The 15693-nt window shown below is 40.1% G+C and overlaps 1 long non-coding RNA gene across 1 annotated transcript in view; it reads left to right on the top strand.

Moving 5' to 3' along the window:
* The window catches only part of LOC147572710 (uncharacterized), a 44442-nt gene that overhangs the window by 8599 nt on the left and 20150 nt on the right, over positions 1-15693 (top strand). The gene's annotated exons all lie outside the window — the stretch shown is intronic.

The raw sequence follows: 15693 nt of genomic DNA, 5'->3' as shown, positions 1-15693 counted from the left end.
GTCTAGTAAGAAGTTGCTCTGGCCAAGGTCAAAGACTTTGCTGCCTGTGTTCTCCTCTAGGTTTTTGATGGTTTCTTGTCTCACATTTAGACCATTTTCAATTTATTTTTGCATATGGTGTAAAAAAAAGTGGTCCAGTTTCATTCTTCTGTATGTCACTGTCCAGTTTTCCTAATGCCATTTGTGGAAGAGACTGTCTTGTTTCCATTGGATAGTCTTCCCTGTTTTGTTGAAGATTAGTTGACTATGCTATTGTGGGACCACTTCTGGGTTTTCTATTCTGTTCCATTGACCTATGTGTCTATTTTTGAGCCAGTACCATACTGTCTTGATGACTACAGCTTTGTAATATAGCTTGAAGTCTGGAATCCTGATGCCTCCGGCTCTGCTTTTCTTTTTCAGGATTGCTTTGGCTATTTGGGGTCTTTTGTGGTTTCATGCAAATTTTAGGATTGACACTCTAATTTGAAAAAATTATTTACACTGTCATTATTTTTCTTTGTTCAGCAGCTTTGTTTAGCACTTGCTTCATGTGTTCAGTACTTTTGATGTATGCCCAACCCCCATGAGGCAGAAGTTTCAAGGATCTCCTGCTGTGAGGCTCTAGCTTACTCAGTATGTGACTAAGAATCCTGTAATCAACCCTTAACTGGAGAAGGATATGATGGCAATAAATTATCATGGAAAAGAAAATGAATCAGAGGTTGGCCTTTGAGAAAAGCAGAAAATATAATTTACCTTTTAAATAGTTGACTGGAAAACCCTCCTTTTATAAGTGGTGTTTCATTGCTTAATAAATAATTATTATTTGAAACTGTCTACCCATAAATGTTTGAACATCAGTGCCATTTGCTGAGCTAAGCTGTCAGTCTCACTCTTTTCAGTGCAGTTTTACAGTAGACATTTCACTTCCTTGACTCCCAGACATACATATTTAGTATGAAAAGCAAAAAATAATAAAATAAGGAAGCTCGACTGCAAAGCCTCTATTTAAAGTATACACATGGTGTTGATGACCCCCGATAAGAATGAGCCTGTCTTCTGCTGATGTGCTCTGCTAGAGCGAAGAACAACTGACTCATAGGTGAGGAAATGTATGTCAGTTCACTTGATTGTCATAAAAATGCTTTTAAGTAAAGTCTCTGTCGTCCTCTGTATTCACTTACATTCTTTAGTGTTAACGTCACTCCATAAATTTATTCTCAACCTACACCGGAGTTGAAGCCGCTTTGCAATAACGTCCTAAATACAATGGGTGGTGGACAGAGATAAGAGAATGCCAACATGCCAACACTGAGAGTCAGTTCAGTCTTAGCTGAGTTTAAAATTTCAAGTAGCCAGTGTAAAAAAAAAAAAAAAAAAGGAAATAAAGTATATTATTTAGTTCTTATCAGAAAGAAATACTAACCCATGTTCCTCAGGAAAAACTTGTCCTGGCATTAATTTTTAAAAGAATTTCTTAGGTAAGGTTTTTAGTAGGAGTTGTGAGTGACGTTAAAGACCAGACCTTCAATAGCATTTTTACAGCAAAGACATAGACAGGTTCCTTATGTCTGTTCATATTTTCACTAATCTAGAAAAATGACACTCAAAACCACATATTTTAAAAATTGGCTTTGTATTTTTCCACCTTTTTTCTCTTGGTCAGCTATGCCTGGTGAACGCCTCCTGCCTTGTAATACCAATTCAAAAGCAGTGGTGGCTACATACTGGGGTTGACAATTTTGTTAAAGCTCGTTACAAAAATTGGATATGCGAGAGAGTACATTTAGCATTAGCTGATAATGGACTCGTCTTATCCTCTGAATCCAGATGCAGAGTGAACACCTGCCAAGAACGTAGCTTGCCACAGTTCGTCAGCAACCAAAACACTCTTAAAAATTTAAGTGCCATCATACCTCTCGCTAGCTTTCCAATGCCATTATCATAACATCTAAGCTCCTGACTTTGCTTCCAAGTTTCTGCATAATTAGGCCTCTTCTTACTCCTGTAACGTCACCTCCTACTACGTTCCTGCTTATGCTTCATACTCAAAACACTCTAACCAACCTCCTCCCTGTTCCTCAAGCATCTCATTCCCAACTTTGCTATTGCGTCTGTACCTGGAATGTTCTTCCCCAGATATTTGCACTCACATCCTTGCCTTGTTCCTGATCTTAGGAGGAAAGTGCCTAATTTCTCACCACTAAGTATGATATTAAGGGTAGGGTTTTTTTGTAAGTTCTTTATCAAGTTGAAAACATCCCCCTCTTTTCTTAGTATACTGAGAATTTTTATCATGAATGGTTATCAAATTGTGTCACATGCTTTTTCGGCTTCAGCTGTTATGTTCACATTATCTTTCCTCTTTACCCCATTGATGGGATGGATTACATTGACTTTTTTTTCTCTAAGTCAGAGGTTTTATTTGTTTATTAAGATCTAATTGACATACATTATATTAATTTCAGTTGTATAACATAATGATTCAATATTTGTGTATATTCCATTGATTGATTTTTTAAATGTTGAACCACCTTGCACATCTGGAATAAATCTCACTTGTGGTGTATAATTCTTTTTATACATTGTTAAATTCAATTCACGAATATTTTGTTGAGGATTTTTGTGTCTATGTTCGTGAGAGGACTTGCTGTGTGGTTTTCTTTCTTGTAATGTCTTTATTTGTTTTGGGGCGTTGGGGTAATGTTGAACTCATAGAAAGAGTTGCCTCTGCTTCTGTTTTCTGGAAGACATTGTAGAAAATTGGTGTCATTTCTTCCTTACGTATTTGGTAGAACTTATCACTGAAACCATCCAGTCCTAATGCTTTCTTTTTTGGATGGTTATTGATTAGTGATTCAGTTTCTTTAATAGTTCTTTAATAGTTAACTATAACTATTGTTATAGATTGTGATTAGTCCATTCCATCTAAATTATCAAACCTGTGGGCCCAGACCTTTCATATTATTTATTTATTGTCCTTAAGTGTCCCTGGGATCAGTAGTAATGATCCCTCTTTCATTTCTGATATTGATAATTTGTATCTTTTCTCTTTTTTTTTCTTAGTTAGCCTAGCTACAGGTTATTGCTTTTTACTGATTTCTTTAAAGGAATACCTTTATATTTCCTTGACTTTTCTCTATTTATTTCCTGCTTTCAATTTCATTTATTTCTGTCCTAATTTTATTATTTATTTTCTTCTGCTTGCTTGAGGTTTAAGTTGCCCTTCTTTAGTTTCCTAAGGTGGAAGCTCAAATTATTAATTTTAGATCTTCCTTCTTTTCTAATATATGTATTTTATGTTATGGACTTTCCTCTAAACAACTCTGGCTCATCCCATGAATTTTGATAATTTGTATTTTCATTTAGTTCAAAATATTTTCATGTTTCTTTTGAGACTTCTTTTTGACACATGTTATTTAAAAGTGTGGTGTGTAGTCTCCAAATACTTGGAGGTTTTACAGTTATTTTTCTGTTATGCATTTCTAGTTTAATTGTATTATAGTCTGAGAATCTAATTTGTATGATTTCTATACTTTCAAATGTGTAAAGGTGTGTTTTATAGTCCAGAATATGGCCTATTGTGGTGATTGTCTATTCAAGTTTGAAAAGAATGAATTATTCTGCTGTTACTTCATGGAGCAGTCTGTATGTGCCAATTCAATTAAGTTAAATGATGTTTTTCAGGTAGATCATATCCTTACTGATTTTCTGCCTTTTTTTTTTTTTTTTTTTTAATTTTTTTTTTCAACGTTTTTATTTTTATTTTTGGGACAGAGAGAGACAGAGCATGAACAGGGGAGGGGCAGAGAGAGAGGGAGACACAGAATCGGAAACAGGCTCCAGGCTCCGAGCCATCAGCCCAGAGCCTGACGCGGGGCTCGAACTCACGGACCGCGAGATCGTGACCTGGCTGAAGTTGGACGCTTAACCAACTGCGCCACCCAGGCGCCCCTTTTCTGCCTTTTTAATCTATCAATTACTAAAAGAGTATGTTGAAGTCTTTAACTATAACTTTAACGATAATAGTGGATTTTTCTGTTTCTCCTTTTAGTTCTCAGTTTTTGTCTTATATATTTTGATGCTCTGTGTTAAGTGCATACATATTAAGAATTGTTATGTCTTCTTGGAAAATGAACCCCTCTATCATTATGTAATGCCCTTCTTCATCTCTGATAATTGTCCTTATTCTGATTCTTTGAAAGCGTATTGCTACCTCAACTTTCTTTTAATGAGTGTTTGTCGCAGACTCTGAGTCTGCAGTTCTCTCTTCAACAGCAAGACAGCAGCTGCAAAATTGAATACAATTGAATTGGGGCTAATATCCAGGGGGGAGACAAGAGCCCCGAACAGGGGTTTTGTCTCTGTATTTATTGACCTCTCAAGATCTCACACACGTGGTGAATGTGAAGAAAACAATCAGATAGTAATCATTAACTTGTGTGTAACAAGCAGAGGACCTGGGGGGGGGGGGGGTTGTGGGGGTGGGGCTAGGCAAGTGGTGTTTGTGATCAAAGTATATTGGCGCCAGATGGAAAGTAATTTCCTGCAGGTGATATAACAAATTACTCGTGATCCCATTACAGTATCTCACTAACTCACCTTGGGCGCTTTCACCCTGTCGCAGCGGCTTTCCGCCCTAAGCTTTTTTCTAACCCACTTATGTAAGTATAAAGGAATTCTTGAACCTATTTCCCCACAGGTGTTAGCATATCTTTCTCAACCTTTGCTTTTAATCTACATGTGTCTTTATATTTAAAGTGGGTTTTGGTACCTGGGTGGCTTAAGTCGGTTAAGCATCCAACTTGGCCCAGGTCATGATCCTGTGGCTCATGGGTTCGAACCCCACATCGGGCTCTGTGCTGACAGCCTGGAGCCTGCTTTGGATTTTGTGTCTTCCTCTCTCTCTGCCCTCCCCCACTCTCTCTCTCTCCCTCTCTCTCAAAAATCAATAAACATTAAAAAAATAAAGTGGGTTTCCTATAAACGACTTATTTTTTTATTTAAATTTTTTTTAATGTTTTATTTATTTTTGAGACAGAGAGAGACAGAGCATGAACGGGGGAGGGGCAGAGAGAGAGGGAGACACAGAATCGGAAGCAGGCTCCAGGCTCTGAGCCATCAGCCCAGAGCCCGACGCGGGGCTCGAACTCACGGACCGCGAGATCGTGACCTGAGCTGAAGTCGGACGCTTAACCAACTGAGCCACCCAGGCGCCCCTCTTATAAACGACTTATTGTTGGATTTGTTTTTTATTCACTCTGACAATCTCTGTCCTGTAATTGTTGTATTTAGATCATTTATATTTAAAGTGATTATTGATATCATTATCAGTATAATTACCATGTTTTTAACTTGTTACTTTCTTGTTACTTTCTCCCTTGTTACTTTCTTCTCCCTCTTTTTCTGCCTTCTCTGGTTTTAATTGGTAATTTTTATATTACCTATTTTACCTCCTCTCTTAGGATAGCAATCATATTTTCTTAGTAAAAAAATTTGCTGGTTGCCCTAGACTTTACAATGTCCATTTTAAGCTAATCTAATGCTAATTTTATGTAGTGCAGGTACATTATAGTAGATTATCCATGATTCTTTCCTCCTGACCCTTGTGACATCACTTTCATTTATTTCATTTATCCATATGCTATAATCACCCAATATATTGTTTCTATTATTAATTTTAAGTCTCAAGTTTAGTTTTCAATAAATTAAGAATAAAAAAGCAAAAGATTTTATCTGAACTTCATCTATTCCTTCCTTGAGATTTTCCTTTCTTTATGTAGATCCATGTTTCTGATCTGTATCATTTCCCTTCTCCCTGAGGAACTTCTTTGAATATTTCTTGCAGAGCAGAACATTATAACATTTCTTCATTGCAGTAAATTATCCCAGGTTTTCTTTTCTGGGAAGGTTTTTATCCTTCACTCATGAAAGATAATTTTGCTGGATATAGAATTCTAAGTTGGTGGGGTTTTTTCTTTCAATACGTTAAATATTCTACTGCATTCTCCTCTTGTTTGTCTGGTTTCTGACAAAAGTCTGCTGTAATTCTCCTTGTTCCTCCATAGGTGGGTTTTTTCCCATCTCTGGCTTCTTTCAAGATTTTAACATTTGTTTTTGATTTTCTGAAGTCTCAACATGACATGACCAGGTAGAGATTTTCTATCTATATCTATATATCTATATATCTGTATATCTGTATCTATATCTATATCTATCCTGCTTAGTTTTCTCTGGGGTTTTTGAATCTGTGGTTTGCTGCCAATCATTAATTTTGGAAAGTTCTTGGAATATTATTACTTTGTTATTACTTTAAATATTTCTTTGGCTCCATTCTCTCCTTCTTTTCCTTTTAATATTCCAATTGCATGTAGGTTATCCTTTGGATATTCTATTTTCATTTATTTGCATTTCATTTTGAGAGGTTTCCTTTGACTGATATTCAAGCTCACTGGTTCTTTCTTCTGCCATGTCAAGAGTACTGATGATCCCACCAAAGGCAGTCTTCATTTCTGTTACAGTGCTTTTGATTTCTAGCATTTCCTTTTGATTATTTCTTAGAGTTTCCATATCTCTGTTCATGCATGTTGTCTTAAACTTTCCACAAAAGCCCTTAAACATTTTGACCATAAATTCCCAGTCTGATAATTCTAATATGTGTGTCAACCTGACTTTAGTTGTGATGCTTTGTCTCTTTAGACTGTGTTTTCTCTTGCCTTTTAGTATGACTCGTACACTTCTTTGTTGTTGTCGAAAGCTGGATGTGATGCATCATGAAGTAAATAGGACTTTAGTGTGAAATTTTATGTTCATCTGGCTAGGAGTTGGGCTGTGTTTAATGTTTTCTGTAGCTTTCTCTAGACTTTGGGCTTCCATAAGAACTCCTTTTCCGAGAGACTCTGTGTCTTGCCACTCCTTCAGCTGTAATTCAGTGTTATTATACTGGAGACCTGTTGGTCCGGTGGTATGGTTTGGTACAAGAGAATCACTGCATAACCTTATGATTAAATCTCAACCTCTGAGGCCTGTGTCTTCACAAGTGTTTGTTAGCTTCCTCCTCCATTGCATTTAGGTGAGAAAGCCCTACAGAGAGCTGGAGATGAGAAAATGCCCTTCCCCCACATAAGTTAAGGCTCTTATTGTCTTTTTCCCTGAAGAGTAGGTCTTTGTTTTGGAAAAGGCTGTAGGCATATTTCACAATGGCTACTTTCCCCCTTTATCTACAGAACTTTTCCATCTTCCCACAGTGAAACTTTATATGCATTAAACATTAACTCCCTATTTTCCCTTTTCTCCAGCCCTGAGCAATCACCATTCTTTCTGACAGCGTGTAGTCTTTTGTTATCTGTCCTCTATCACTTAGCATAATGCTTTTGAACTCATCTATTGTGTAGTATGTATCAGTATTTTGTTCCTTTTTTTCAGACTATAGTATTCACTGTATGGATGTACCACATTTGTTTACCCACCCACCAGTTGATGAACATTCGTGCTGATTCTACTTTTGACTATCACAACTAATGTTGCTATGAAAATCTGTGTACAAGTCTTTGTGTGAACACGTTTTCATTTTCTTGGTTAGATTTCTAAGTGGAATTGTTGCGTTGTAGGTAATTATTGGTAGTTTTCAAAAGTGGCTGTACTGTGTTTCATTTCTACCAGTAACATGAGAATTCCAGTTCATTCACATCCTGACCAGTACTTGGTATTTTCTCCTTTTCTAAATGATAACTTCTTCAAGGGTGTGTAGTGGCAACTCATTTGGTATTAATTTTCATTTACCTAACGACTAATGATGTTAGGCACTTTTCATATATCTGTTAGCCATTAGTATGTCCTCTTTGGTGAAATGTCCATTGAAGTATTTGGCCCATTTTTAAATGGGGTTATTATTTGTTTGTAATTGAGTTGTAAGGATTCTTTATGTATTCTAGGTACAAGTTTTTTTTATCAGATATATGATTTATAAGTTCTTTTCCCTGGTCTATGACTTGTGTAATCTTACTTTTGGTTCTAATTTAATCCACCCACAAGCTCAGCCTTCAGATGGTTTGTAAATCATCATTACCTCTGATCGAATGAGGAAATTTCCAAGGGAGAATTGGACTCCAGTAACTCCTACCCCTAGAGGAGTTGAGCTGAGACTGCTCAGCTGAGCCATAGCCCTTCTTACAGGAGTACCTGTTACAACCTGAGGCAGGGTTCTTTTCTAAAGTGTCGATATTTGTACATAGCAGACAATTCAGCAGACGTTCCCATCAAACCAGCAGTGATGGGGTGACATATATTAAGAGCTTCACCAGTATATATTTTATTCCTGTAGGTCACAGGCGTATCAGTAATAAAGCCAGAGTTGTCTTTAGTCACTAGGTTTGAAATTGTAAGATCTAGACCATATTTCCCAAAGAAATCCTATCACTAAAGATGTAAACCTTAGAAAAACTTAGAAACCTCCATTTTAATCAGTCAATTCAGTGAATTTTTATAGGGTATTGTGCTAGGTAGTAAGAGACAAACAATGAACGAAACACGTTCCTGCCTTCAAATAGATTGAAGTGTATATTTTCATACAAATGACCACAATACATAGCTGAGTGTATATATGGTCATGAGGAACATTAGGGAAGGCTATCAACAAAAAGTGGCACTTGAGCTAATCTTGATGAATAAGTTGGATACCAGAGGCAGAAATGGGGATGAGAGCATTCTAGAAGCATGTGCAAATATACAGAAGCTGAGGCTGGTAGAGAACGTTAACACCACAAGATGTATTCTGGAGTAGTGTAGGATGTGAAACAAAGCTGGAAAATCAGGCAGGGAAGGCTGTAAAGAACCTTAACCGCCATCCTTTAAGGTCTGTTGACCATCTTCCTGTGCCCACCATTGGTAGCTGGGCAACGGTGGGTTCTGAACTCACGGCCCAGAGATCAAGACCTGAGCCGAGATCAAGAGTCAGACGCTTAACCGACTGAGCCACCCAGGCACCCCTCTAAATGACTTTTTATAAACTGCTGGATTTTTGTACAACCCTCTCCCAGTATAATATGCAGATACACAATCATTCAGCCTCTTCTAGAAGGACACAGAATCTGCCGCTTTCTCAGGGAGCCCCTATTTTTGTTGCTTCCTCTGCATCAACATTATGGCAAAGAGCCGTATGACTGCAAGTGTGGTGCAGGGCCTCTGACCTCAGCAGCACCGCTCCCATACTCACTCTCCTTTCTGCTCTTCTCCCTCCTTTCCCCCAGTGCTCACCTTTTGTTCTCTACAGGCAATCTCCGCTCCCCTCAGGTCCAGCCCCCCACCCCACAGCTTTCCGGGCTCAAATTTAAAAGAACAAAAACCGAATGCCCCTTCCTCCACGAAGGCGTCGGGGAGAAAACGCATTGGTGGAATCATGACTGCCACAATAGGAGCAAAGGGACAAAACACCTGCGTAGCTGATGAATCCCAGTTAAATGAATTTTGAAATGACCTCCACCTGGTAGCCGTGGCCTTTGGTTCCAAAGTGACGCCAGGCTTCTCCATCTGGATGACACCCGTGCGTTCTCCATAGCTTTACACAAGTCGTCGCTTTTGGTGTCTCTTTCTTCTTGAGGATTCAACAGATGCGTTCTTGAAACAGTTTCAAACCCACAGCTGACCTTTTCTATTCTCGGAGTGTCTTTTCATTATAAAAGAGCCATTTTTGCAGTAGGCAGACAAAAGCATAACCTCTTTCTTTTAGATGTCTTTTTTTTTTTTTTTTACATTACTACAATGCTTTATAGTACTATAATGCTTTTCATCAGGAAAAAATGGAATCTATATTTCACCACTACTGGAGTACAATATAGGTAACACAGGAGGAATGGATTTTTTTTTATCTCCATTATTCCAAAGAATGAAAATACCCTGACTCATTTATCTCTTTAAGTAATGTGGATTATAATAGTTTTGAAGTAACCATACCTCTCTTCCGTTCCTTAAAAGTAGACGCTTGGCTTTCATAGTCATCATTTTTGTCTGATACCTTTACTACTTATGTTATATAGATTTAAACAATATGGTTTGTCTGCTTTTGAACAAATAGGGTTGCATTGATATATTCTGGTGTGTCTTAGTTCTTTTACTCAAAATTATAGGATTCATTGAAACTGTTGCTTGTGGCAACAATTATTCATTCCTGTAGAGTCACATGCCTAAGTGCCCAGTGGGCACAAGTGTCTGGGACTTACCATGTGAGAAAACGCAGCTCTATAGCGTATGCGTAGGAGCAGAATTGCTGGGTCACAGCGCATGCACATCTTTGAATTTAAAGATCAATGCCGCAACACGCTATTAAAAGGGGTTGTACCGATTTACACTCCCGCCAGCAATTTCTGAGGCATGACCTATGGAATTTTAACTCAAATGTTTCTATTTTTAATTTCTAAAATCAATCTTTATGGGCTTTTTCAAATCAGTCCTTTCATTTTGGCTAGCCTCTTGTTACTTGCTCATTTTTGTGATCTTGAGTTTTAATATATTTTTCAAATGTTTATTTATTTTGAGATAGAGAGAGTGTCCGTGTGCGTGCCAGAGAGGGGGGAGGGGCAGAGAGAGAGGGAGAGAGAGAGACTCTGAAGCAGGCTCCATGCTGTCAGTGCAGAGCCAGATGCCAGGCTCCATCTTACCAATGACCTGAGCCGAAATCAAGGGCCAGATGCTTAACCAGATGAGCCACCCAGGTGCTCTGATATCATCTTTTATATTTAGAATTGTATACATATTCATCTTAAACTCTGTGTCTAATAATCCCAGTATCTGAAGACATTGAGACTCTTATCTGTTGTTCATTGTTTCTGCTGACTCTCACTTGTGGTTGCTTTATGTCTTTGGTTGTTTTCAAAATAAGATACTTAATTTGTAATAACTTACGAATTTCCAACAGTAAATATTTTATGTATTTGACCCGAGAGGGATCTGCCACTAAGTGTCCTATTAACTGTTCATGCTTTACTGTGGTTTCTTGGGGCGGCTGTGAGAGGATAATAATTGTACATATGGGATTAGAGTTGACAAATTAAAAAAAAACTTTTTTTTAATGTTTATTTATTTTTGAGACAGAGAAATACAGAGCATGAACGGGGGAGGGTCAGAGAGAGGGAGACACAGAATCTGAAGCAGGCTCCAAGCTGTGAGCACAGAGCCGGATGCGGGGCTCGAACTCACAGACTGTGAGATCATGACCTGAGCCGAAGTCGGATGCTTAACAGACTGAGCCACCCAGGCGCCCCTAGAGTTGACAAATATTAAGAGTAATAACACTTCTTATGCTCTTTTGCTGTTGAGGGAGGTCATTGAGAGGACATGACAACTAGTTGGCCTGTAAGCTGGACCCTGGCAACCGGAGGCTCCACATCCCCTCCCCTGTCCTTGGAATGTGCATTCTGCTTGCCTTTCCTGCTCCCGGCAGCTGTCCAAGTGCCTAGCCTTAAAATAGTGATGTGGTATTGAGATGATACGCACGGTCAGCATGATGAAGGCATCCATATAAACTTACAAGATTTGGTGGGTGGGCGCAAGGATCCACTCATCTTGCAGCAGCCCAAGATAAGCCTTGTACCTGCGTTCCCTTTGCTTATTCAACCTGCCACCTACCAGTCTGGAGCGGCCTCTTTCTTCGGTCTCTCCCTGCTTTCAGTAAGGAGGCCACTTTCACGTTACACCTGGAAGGCTCCCGAGGTGCTTGTAAACCAACACATTTCTCTGTCTCAAATTTCCCACCGTAAACACACAATGCTCTCAAAATCATGAAATGAGGTTAAAATAACCATGGAACCAAAATATTTGCCAGCCACAAGTAGACTCAATTAGTAAAATTGTATTGTGCCTTGTGAGGTGGGATTTTCGCTCACCCCTTAGAAGGCTACTTATTGAAGATGAAGGCATCCTTTTCTCTGTGCTTTTCCATTCCACACTGTATAACTCTATCAGTGCAAGGGCTTAAGAGGGAATGCTTTTCTCTAGAGATAATTTTAATTTTTTAAATTTTTTAAAGATTTTATTTCAATCCAAGTTCGTTAACATATAGCATAATAATGATTTCAAGAGCAGAATTTAGGGATTCCAGAGATAACTTTTTAAAGTCCTGTTTCTGCCATAAGCCAAGGGTTTCTTCCCATCCGGGGCCACTTTAACTCCCACTTAGAATCTCTGGTTTAGGCTAGAGTCCCTTCTACCACTAGGCATCTCCAGATTTTTTTTTTTTTTTAATCAAAGTGGATATGGAGGAATGACTTTGAGTATGAAATGGCTCATACCTAAGGAAAGGAGACAAAGGTGAAAAAAAAAAATCAGGGTGGGGAAGACAGCATCAAAAACTATTACTGGTTCTTAGTTACAAGAGTTGGAGATAAGGACAGATCTTTAAGCTGACTAGGATACTTTCCCACTATGGACACATTCTGACCCATGGCCTCTTAATCTGTCAAGCACAAGACAGGAGCAAGAATTTCTAGGTGGCTGTTTCTGTCCCTCGATCTGTAAATACTGATCTAGAGTTCAAGGTTTACCCTTGTCAACACTCGCAGAACACTGCAGGTAGGTCCTCCAGGATTTTAGGCATCCTGCAGGGAATGACTGTCAAGGCATTCAGTTTGATACTTTAAGGGGGGGGGGTGCTGAGAGGAGAAATTGGAACTATATCAAACATGAATATGCTCAGGGGTTTTACCTATTTAAGTATTCAATAGTTTCCGTTAACATTTCAGCATTGGGGGCAGGAGGTTGCGTTTTCTGAGCTGCGATTCTTCTGGAGGGTAAGATTCTTCCTCCGGAAAAAGCTATCGTTCCTTTAGTTCACTTATTTTAAAAGAAGGCAATTTGGTAACGAGAAACGATTTCAGAGTGATTTCCAGCAGCCCATACAGATTACCGAAGACGTTTTAAACGCCCTGGACGGCAGGTCGCCCCGCACAGCACAAGCCCTTCCCGGAGGGTTTCCCTTACGCCCGGGTGGGTGTGGTATGTGGGGCCTCAGTTTCAAACACAGGTCAACTGCACGGCGCGGCCCGGCCCCACTGCCTGGAGCAGCGGGAACCTGGAGCCCGGCATACCCGCCCGCCGCGCGCAGGCGCGGGATGGGGAGAGGGGCGGGGGGGGCGGGGGGGAGGAGCGAGGGAGGCGGCACGCCCCGCCTCCCAAAGGCCCGCAGGCCGGCCTCGGGTCTAGAGCCGCCTTCCCTAAGCGAGGCCCGGGGGTCGCGCTTCTTCTGGTTTTGGACAGCTTTGCCTCACCCTGCACCCACAGCTTGTACCCGGGGCCCCTCACTCGTCAGCCCCTCAGTGCGTCCATCCTGCAACTCCTGGTGCCCTGCCTGGCATTCTTCCCCTCCCGAGCTCCGCTGTCAGAGCTGCGTCTGCTCCTCCCCGCCCCTCTAGCCACTGCGGACTCACCCCTGCAGATTTGATAGGGATTGGGGGTGGGTGAGCGGCTAGGGAGGGGAGGGCAGAAGTGACTGGTAATTTGCAATGTAGGGTGGGATTCAGAATCCCAAACCGGCTTCTCCACTTTACAGATGCGTGACCTTGTATGCTTGTTTACACTTTTTAAGCCACCTTTGAAACGGACACACATTCTAGAATGTTGATTTAGTAACCTCAAGTCAGTCCTGTTTCTTACACTGCCAAGTCAAAAAGGCCTTCCTCACCTACACCTAGCCAATTGAAATGGCCGTTCGACTGAAGTTTTAGGTGGTTATCTTCCCGTAAAATACTCCTATACTGTACTGCCAGATTAACGTTCTTGAATATAAGCTTAATTATTACCCCCATGTCCAATTAATAAACATTAGAAAATGAACCCAAACTGTCCAGCTTTGTCACAACCTCTCTCCGGTCCCTGCTGATCGTACAGTGCACCTACCGGTCTCAAATACACCCCGACGTATTTGGGCCTTCTGAACTATTCATGCCTCTTTTTCCACTACACTGGTTCCCCTTTCCAAATTTCTGTTAAAAATCCTACCCTAAATGCCATCTCCTCCAGGAAGTCACTTAGGGTTTTCCCGATGTCCTTGTTCTCTTGGAGACAAGGCTTTTTCTTAGTGGAAAATGGTTAATGGAATCTGCCACTATTTTTTTAATACAGTTGGACATTTATGTTGTCCTACTTTCCCATTTTTAAATTCCTTGAGAGCAGGAATCATGACTTTTTCATCTGTTGTATCCCCTGAAGAGCTTTCCAGAATATAAAAGTAAGGGGAGGGGTGCGTGGGTGGCTCAGCGGATTAAGCATCCAACTTCGGCTGGGGTCACAATCTTGCAGTTCCTGGGTTCGAGCCCCACATCGGGCTCTGTGCTGACAGCTCAGAGCCTGGAGCCTGCTTCCGATTCCCTGTCTCCCTCTCTCTCTGCCCCTCCCCGACTCATGCTCTGTCTCTCCAAAATAAACATCAAAAAAATAAAAAAAAGGGGAGGAGGTGTTTAAAAGCCTGTGATTGTTTCCATTTTGATTGAAACATTAAAAAAAAAAAAAAACTTCCCTTGAAAAGTGCAATTTTGAGATTCACGGATACAAGCTAATTGTAAACACAAAGGATGAAGGAACAGATTTCTCAGTCCCCTACTGTGTCTCCAGTGTGCGGGTGCTTTCGGATATGCTTTCTTGTCTTTGCGGGTCATTCCCACTTACCCATGAGGACACTGAAGGTCAACAGAGTGACTTCCCTACTGTTGCCCTGCTTTGAGTGGCAAACCTAGCAATTTGAACTCCCTTCTATCATACCAGCATCACTTGATGACAAAGTAATCAGTACCTCCACAGATCCTTTTCCAGAATCAAAGGAGGGGATGTTCACAAATGCCTTTTCCAAACCAAAACATGTTACTCAGGTGTAAGGGATTAGTGACAAGGAGGCCACCATAGTAAGTAAAACAAACAGGTGTCCAATCTCGATCATGTTGAGCACAATGCCATGAATAAACCGTCTAGTGGAATGGAGGTCATTGATAAGCATTTTAACCTTAACATTTCCTGTTAAGTACATTTGATGCACTTTAAAAAAAGTAATGGCATTTAGCTGTTACACTGGCAGGTATTAAGTCTGTTACATAGTATTTATGTAGTTGAATATTCATATGGCACTAGGATGTGATTTATACAACAAAAAAGACGAAAATAAGACACGGTCCCAGCTCAGAAGGCTTACAATCCGAGAGGCATCAAGATACAGGGGATAGAACTATAGGGACAGAAAGCTTTATCTTCAAAATATCTTTAAAAAACTTTTTGGCATGAAAATTTATGAATCTTTGATTGATAATCAATGAATTGCTTCAAATGAAGCAGATTTAGGGATGGGATATTAAAGGGAAGGTACTCCTTTGGATACTGTGAGAAACGAGTGACTTGGTTTCTGGGACATAATGAACAAGTGATTCTCAACTGATGGCAAGAAAGTGCTTTCCCGGATGTCAGAATATTTGGGGCTGGAACAAAGAGGCTAGGAAGGTGCAAACTACCATGGCACCTTCCGCCCTTGATTTGACTGAATTTCCTTTATTTTTAAAAGTCAGTTAACGTTGAAGGGAATGTGAGTCTTTTTGGTTTCTCAAAGGACGAGTGCTTTTTATAATTTTTTTTTTTTTAACGTTTATTTATTTTTGGGACAGAGAGAGACAGAGCATGAATGGGGGAGGGGCAGAGAGAGAGGGACACACAGCATCGGAAACAGGCTCCAGGCTCCGA

Source organism: Puma concolor, chromosome E4 (assembly GCF_028749965.1).
Source record: "Puma concolor isolate L17-30 chromosome E4, mPumCon1.1.hap2, whole genome shotgun sequence".
Taxonomy (NCBI): Eukaryota; Metazoa; Chordata; class Mammalia; order Carnivora; family Felidae; genus Puma; species Puma concolor.
The sequence above is the reverse complement of the archived record's forward strand: the minus strand, read 5'-3'. Positions and strand labels throughout refer to the sequence as shown.